Consider the following 7400-nt stretch of genomic DNA (forward strand, 5'->3'; position numbering starts at 1 on the left):
AACCTTGTTCACGTTGGAGACTTTTCTCTCTTTGAGTTCACATGTCTTCAATGGTTTCCGAAGCTGGTGAGAGCGAGATGAGAGCAGACAGACCTCTCGGTCTTTTCAGTCCAGGAGCTCACAGCCTTCTGAGTTTAAATTCCTTGTTGGAAGTCCAAATTCAAAAAACTCCAACAGTCAGCCAGCCATGTGACCAAACCAGTCCAACCACGTCTGTTTGTGTATTCGGCCTTCTTAGCAGTTAACCTAGAATGCTAGCCTTTCCACCTACAAAGTCTGAAAATCAAAAGTCCATTGTGGATTAAATTGGAGCAGGGAATAGCTCCTATGTCCTTTGAATTACTTATCTGTGGATATGCTAATGTCTCTCTCCAGTCAGGGGCTTGCAATTTTAAGTTTTAATGTTCATGTGGTGAAATAATGTGTGCCTTAGTCTTGGCAGGTTTGGGCCTTGCCTGACACCATCCTTTCCAGTATGGAAATAGTGACCAACTCCATGAGAACCATGTATCCCACTATGACACAGTGTTAGACAGCCGATGTCACAGCTTGCATTGCAGTGCAAGCAGCTTCCACCAAAAATCTGAGTGCTGTAGTGGAAGCTCAGACTGAATTCATGCAAACTCAGCTTGCTGCCACAGGAGCTTAGACTGCTACCATCATGGTTGCAGGTACCACTGCTCAAAGGGGCTTGCAAGGTGTCACAGCAGTCCAGCAATCCATTGGATTACTGGGATTGCTGAAGCACTGCCTCCTGGGAGTGGCAGTGGCTCTGTGAACCTACTGTCCTCTCTTAGGATGATAGCATTCTTGATCCCACCCCATGACTCCATTAGTGCCCTTGCTGCTGCCTATCATCCAGCCAGCCCAGGCTGCTGCCAATGCCAAGGTGGTGCAGTCTGAAGCCAGGCATTCTGGGCAAAGCGCTGCTTAAGGTTGTCCTCCAAAACCATCTGCCGTCTTCTCCACTGAAAGTCAACAGCCTTTCATCAGCCCGTGCTACAGCCACAGGATAGCACTTTGTAGGAGTGCTGGCACAGGCAAAGGCACACAGAAGGCAGGTACTAAGGGAATGCACAAGGATGATTAGTTTAATTTTGTAAGTAATTAAGCATGCTTTTATTTATAAATTTGGTAATTTTTTTTGGTGACAGTTATAATTTTTGCATTGTGGCCAAGAGGCAGATGTATTGGTCAATGACAGAGGAAAGGTAAGGGCCTGAATTTTATTAGCGCGCCGCACACTGCGACAGTACACTTAGAAGTCAGCAGTCTTCAGGCCTGGATACGCCGCCGCTGAGCCCCAGCAATATCTCGTGCGGGGACTCATTTAAATGGAGGAGGCGGAGCGGCCGCCCCTGATGAAGTAGATGGAGTGGCTGCTCCGTCGCCAGCAACGGTGTCCAGCGCCACCTTGCAGGTACAGGCGCCATTTTTAAAATTTGCAAAAATGAGAATTTTTAAAGTGACATAATTCTGGAATTTGTTACAAAAAAATAATTAAATGCTAGAGGCCCTTTCCCAACCCCCCAATCTTTTAACATTGGCCTTTATGACAATCATTAACTTTATTTCCACCCGAACTCCCCCCCACCCCACAACCTCAGCACATTTGCCCTTAAACCCCTTCCCGCCATCCCCACAGCCAATAAAAAAGGTTTTCCATGCTCCCTCCCCACCCCACCCCCGCCCTGATAATTTGAATCCTCCCCCCTGTGCACCAGTGTCTCACCTCGGAACTCCAAATGGAGTTCCGAAGGCGCCAAGTTATGGCTGGCAGCTGTAAAATTAGTATGCAACGGCCCCCGGGGCAAGGTAAGTTGATTTGCATGTTTTAAGAAATTAATTTTAATATTTAAATGAAGGCCCCACCGCTTGGCAGTGTGGGTGTCATACCAAGGCCTCGCCGCTGGCGGTAAATTGCAGCAGGGCCATCTCAGCGTTGGGGGCCATGGTGGGCTGCTCCTGCAAGTATTTTACAGGCCTCCCCGCCACGACCCCCGACATCAAGGGGCTGGTAAAATTCAGACTGTCGGCAAATGGGGAATTCGAGTTGCAGTTCCTGTATCGCACACGAATTAGTTCCTCAAGGGCATCTTGCCTAAAATCAGCCTGTCTAGGTTGTTGCACCGTTGCTCTTCCTCTTCCTTCTCCTATTCTTCCTCCTCAGCTGCTTGCCTGATAGCTTGGGGCAAGGGCAGTCCTTCCATGAAGTTGAGGTTTTGCAGCATGCTGCACACCACCACAAATCTTGAGACTCAGTAAGCTCAGGGCTCTTCCAGAGCAGTGCAGGCAGTGGAGGTGTTGTTTCAGCATGCCAATGGTCTGCTATATCACATATCATGTGACAGCATGGCTTTTATTGTTGTCAGGCAAACCCCCCACCTGCCAAGACTGAGGCACACATTATTTCACCACATGAACATTAAAACTTAAAATTGCAAGTCCCTGACTGGAAAGACATTTTTGTATAGTAACTAGCAGTGTTGGAACAAAAGGGACCCAGTAGTTGCTTCCCCAATACACAGAAGTGGTCAGACTAGTTGTTTTGGTTGTTGCAGAGTTTTGAACTGAGAGTTTTAAATTGGAGAAAACAGGATATGAACTGAGACAAAGCCGAGTGCTCATGGAGTAATGATCTCTCCTGGAACTGAAGCAAGAATTACAGTCTCTTCTGTCTGCCTGCTTCCATCTCCTTCCTACGGAACTGAACCTTGTGAAAACACGTGAAACTCAAAGAAAGAAAAGTTTCCTACGCGAACAAAGCTTTAAAAAGACTACTGGGCCCCAACAAAATGCAAGACCATATCTTCAATCAAGGACTACAGCGAGCTCGAGAAACAGTAACATGATATTGCCTCAAATTGTTCTACCTATCTTATCTTCTGTTCTTTTCTGCCCCTATTTGTTTGTGTGTATCACATGTGCATGCTAGCTGGGGCGCGTCGTATATCCGTAGGTGTTAACCGCATTAATGTTTAAGTTTAAGGTTTAATACATTTCATCTTTCTTCTTTAAACCAGAGAAAGCCTGTTTGTGCTCATTTCTTTGTCTTATAATTGGAGAACTGTGAACAGAGATTCACAAAAAGAGGAGTTCAAAACACAGTGTGTTTAAAATTAAACCCTGTTACAATAAAACCAGAAGAAGATAGTAACAGACCCCTAGACACCTTTCGCACCTGGTCGTAACATTGTATGTACGCTACGCATGTGTACATGGATTGTGAATCAGAGTCAAGAGCCATGTTGTCACCCAGTACCCACCCTTTGGTTTTCCATGGTGACTGAAATACAACTGGCATAGAAGACTGCCACGGAATGACTGCTGCCACAATACTGGGCATTGACCTACATGATACACTGCCTATGGTCACACACCAGCTGGATGTTTAGGGAGTGGAATCTTTTTCTGTTCCGGTGCATGGCAGAGTTAACATGTGCTGCCCACAAAGCTAAGTGCGTTCAGTCAATGGCATCCAGCACCATGAGGAAGCCAGAAAGTTCTCATGCTCACTTCATCTGCTTGCCTCTGACAGGAAAGAATAAAATGTAGTTTTCTGTCTTTGAATAGACAGCCTCAGTGACTACCCTCATACAACAGTGGGCAGCAAACTGTGAGAAATTGCAAATATGTCCAGCTCCAGCCTGGAAGAAGCCAGACACATAAAGGTTCATCATCACAGTCAGCTTCACAGCCACTGGCAAGGCCTGTCCTTGCCCTGTTCTGAGGTTGCTGCAGCAATTGTCAGATTTCAGTGAGGATCTCCATTTTGAGGTGTAGACATCTCACATGTTGCTCATCACTGAGGTTCATGTACAGGATTAATTAATGACCTCAGAGTAAAGGCACCTCTAGATAGCAGCGACCACAATATGATTGAATTTTACATCCAGTTTGGAAGAGAGAAGAGTGGGCCTAAGGCTGGTATTTTAAACTTGAATAAGGGCAACTATATGGGCATGAAAGCTGAGCTAGTTGAAGTGAACTGGGTTACTAGGCTAGGAAATAGATCAATAGAGAAGCAGTGGTAGACATTCAAGGGGATATTTCAGAATACTCAGGATAAGTATATTACCACTATAAAGAAAAATTCTAAGGGGAGGACCCACCATCCGTGGTTAACTAAAGAAGTTAAGAAAAGCATCAAACTTAAGGAAACGGCATATAATTGCGCAAAGATGAGTGGCATTTCAGATGATTGGTCAGAATATAAAGAATGGCAGAGAATGACTAAAAGGTTAATCAGGAGAAAGAAATTAGAGTATGAAAGGAAGCGAGCTAGAAATGTAAAAATGGATAGCAAGAGTTTCTACATGTATTTAAAAAGGGAAAGTGCAAGTAAAGTGACTGCTCACCACCTCTGGTCCAGTACACCTACTCAGCATCTATGCTCCAACACTCTGCTCCCCGCCTGAAGCTAAAGACCAGTTCTACGAAGAAATCCATAATATCATTAGTAGCATCCCCAACACCGAACACCTGTTCCTACTGGGGGACTTTAATGCCAGGGTTGGGGCCGACCATGACTCATGGCCCTCCTGCCTTGGGCGCTATGACATTGGAAGGATGAATGAGAATGGACAGAGACTGCTTGAGTTGTGTATCATAACCTCTGCATCACCAACTCGTTCTTTCACACTAAACCCTGTCACCAGGCTTCATGGAGGCACCCAAGATCACGTCGTTGGCACCAGCTAGACCTCATCGTCACAAGGTGAGCCTCCTTAAACAGTGTTCAAATCACACACAGCTTCCACAGTGCGGACTGTGACACCGACCACTCCCTGGTGTGCAGCAAGGTGAGACTCAGATCAAAGAAATTGCATCACTCAAAGCAGAAGGGCCACCCACGCATCAACACGAGCAGAATCTCTCATCCACAGATGTTACAAAAATTTCTAAATTCACTTGTAAAAGGCCTTCAAAACACTCCCACAGGGGTTGCTGAGACCAAGTGGGCCCACATCAGAGACGCCATCTATGAGTCAGCTTTGACCACCTACGGCAAACGTGCGAAGAGGAATGCAGACTGGTTTCAATCTCATATTGAAGAGCTGGAACCTGTCATAGCCGCGAAGCGCATTGCACTGTTGAACTACAAGAAAGCCCCCAGCGAGTCAACATCCGTAGCATTTAAAGCAGCCAGAAGCACTGCACAAAGAACAGCCAAGCACTGCGCAAATGACTACTGGCAACACTTATGCAGTCATATTCAGCTGGCCTCAGACACCGGAAACATCAGAGGAATGTATGATGGCATTGAGAGCGCTTTTGGGCCAACCATCAAGAAGATCGCCCCCCTCAAATCTAAATCAGGGGACATAATCACTGACCAACGCAAGCAAATGGACCGCTGGGTTGAGCACTACCTAGAACTGTACTCCAGGGAGAATGTTGTCACTGAGACTTCCCTCAATGCAGCCCAGCCTCTACCGGTCATGAATGAGCTGGACGTATAGCCAACAAAATCGGAACTCAGTGATGCCATTGATTCTCTAGCCAGCGGAAAAGCCCCTGGGAAGGACAGCATTACCCCTGAAATAATCAAGAGTGCCAAGCCTGCTATACTCTCAGCACTACATGAACTGCTATGCCTGTGCTGGGACGAGGGAGCAGTACCTCAGGACATGCGCGATGCCAATATCATCACCCTCTATAAAATCAAAGGTGACCACGGTGACTGCAACAACTACCGTGGAATCTCCCTGCTCAGCACAGTGGGGAAAGTCTTTGCTCGAGTCGCTTTAAACAGGCTCCAGAAGCTGGCCGAGCGCATCTACCCTTAGGCACAGTGTGGCTTTTGTGCAGAGAGATCGACCATTGACATGCTGTTCTCCCTTCGCCAGCTACAGGAGAAATGCCGTGAACAACAGATGCCTCTCTACGTTGCTTTCATTGATCTCACCAAAGCCTTTGACCTCGTCAGCAGACGTGGTCTCTTCAGACTACTAGAAAAGACTGGATGTCCACCAAAGCTACAAAGTATCATCACCACATTCCATGACAATATGAAAGGCACAATTCAACATAGCGGCACCTCATCAGACCCCTTTCCTATCCTGAGTGGCATGACACAGGGCTGTGTTCTCGCACCCACATTGTTTGGGATTGTCTTCTCCCTGCTGCTCTCACATGCGTTCAAGTCTTCAGATGAAGGAACTTTCCTCCACACAAGATCAGGGGGCAGGTTGTTCAACCTTGCCCATCTAAGAGCGAAGACCAAGGTATGGAAAGTCCTCATCAGGGAACTTTGCTTTGCTGACGATGTTGCTTTAACATCTCACACTGAAGAGTGTCTGCAGAGTCTCATCGACAGGTTTGCGGCAGCCTGCAACGAATTTGGCCTAACCATCAGCCTCAAGAAAACGAACATCATGGGACAGGACATCAGAAATGCTCCATCCATCAATATCGGCGACCACGCTCTGGAAGTGGTTCAAGAGTTCACCTACCTAGGCTCAACTATCACCAGTAACCTGTCTCGAGATGCAGAAATCAACAAGCGAATAGGAAAAGCTTCCACTGCTATGTCCAAACTGGCCAAGAGAGTGTGGGAAAATGGCGCACTGACACAGAACACAAAAGTCCGAGTGTATCAAGCCTGTGTCCTCAGTACCTTGCTCTATGGCAGCGAGGCCTGGACAATGTATGTCAGCCAAGAGCGACGTCTCAATTCATTCCATCTTCGCTGCCTTCGGAGAATACTTGGCATCAGGTGACAGGACCGCATCTCCAACACAGAAGTCCTCGAGGCGGCCAACATCCCCAGCTTATACACACTACTGAGTCAGCGGCGCTTGAGATGGCTTGGCCATGTGAGCCGCATGGAAGATGGCAGGATCCCCAAAGACACATTGTACAGCGAGCTCGCCACTGGTATCAGACCCACCGGCCGTCCATGTCTCCGCTTTAAAGACGTCTGCAAACATGACATGAAGTCCTGTGACATTGATCACAAGTCGTGGGAGTCAGTTGCCAGCGATCGCCGGAGCTGGCGGGCAGCCATAAAGGCGGGGCTAAAGTGTGGCGAGTCAAAGAGACTTAGCAGTTGGCAGGAAAAAAGACAGAAGCGCAAGGGGAGAGCCAACTGTGTAACAGCCCCGACAAACAAATTTCTCTGCAGCTCCTGTGGAAGAACCTGTCACTCTAGAATTGGCCTTTATAGCCACTCCAGGCGCTGCTCCATACACCACTGACCACTTCCAGGCGCTTACCCATTGTCTCTCGAGATAAGGAGGCCAAAGAAGAAGACGAAGTAAAGTGAGTATTTGTCCTCTGGAGAGTGAGAATGGGAAGCTAATAGTAGATAATAAGGAAATGGCGGATGCAATGAACAAATATTTTGTCTCAGTCTTCACTATAGAGGATATAAGCATCATCCCGGCAATAGCTGTAAA

This window comes from Heterodontus francisci, chromosome 11 (genome assembly GCF_036365525.1).
Source record: "Heterodontus francisci isolate sHetFra1 chromosome 11, sHetFra1.hap1, whole genome shotgun sequence".
Classification (NCBI taxonomy): Eukaryota; Metazoa; Chordata; class Chondrichthyes; order Heterodontiformes; family Heterodontidae; genus Heterodontus; species Heterodontus francisci.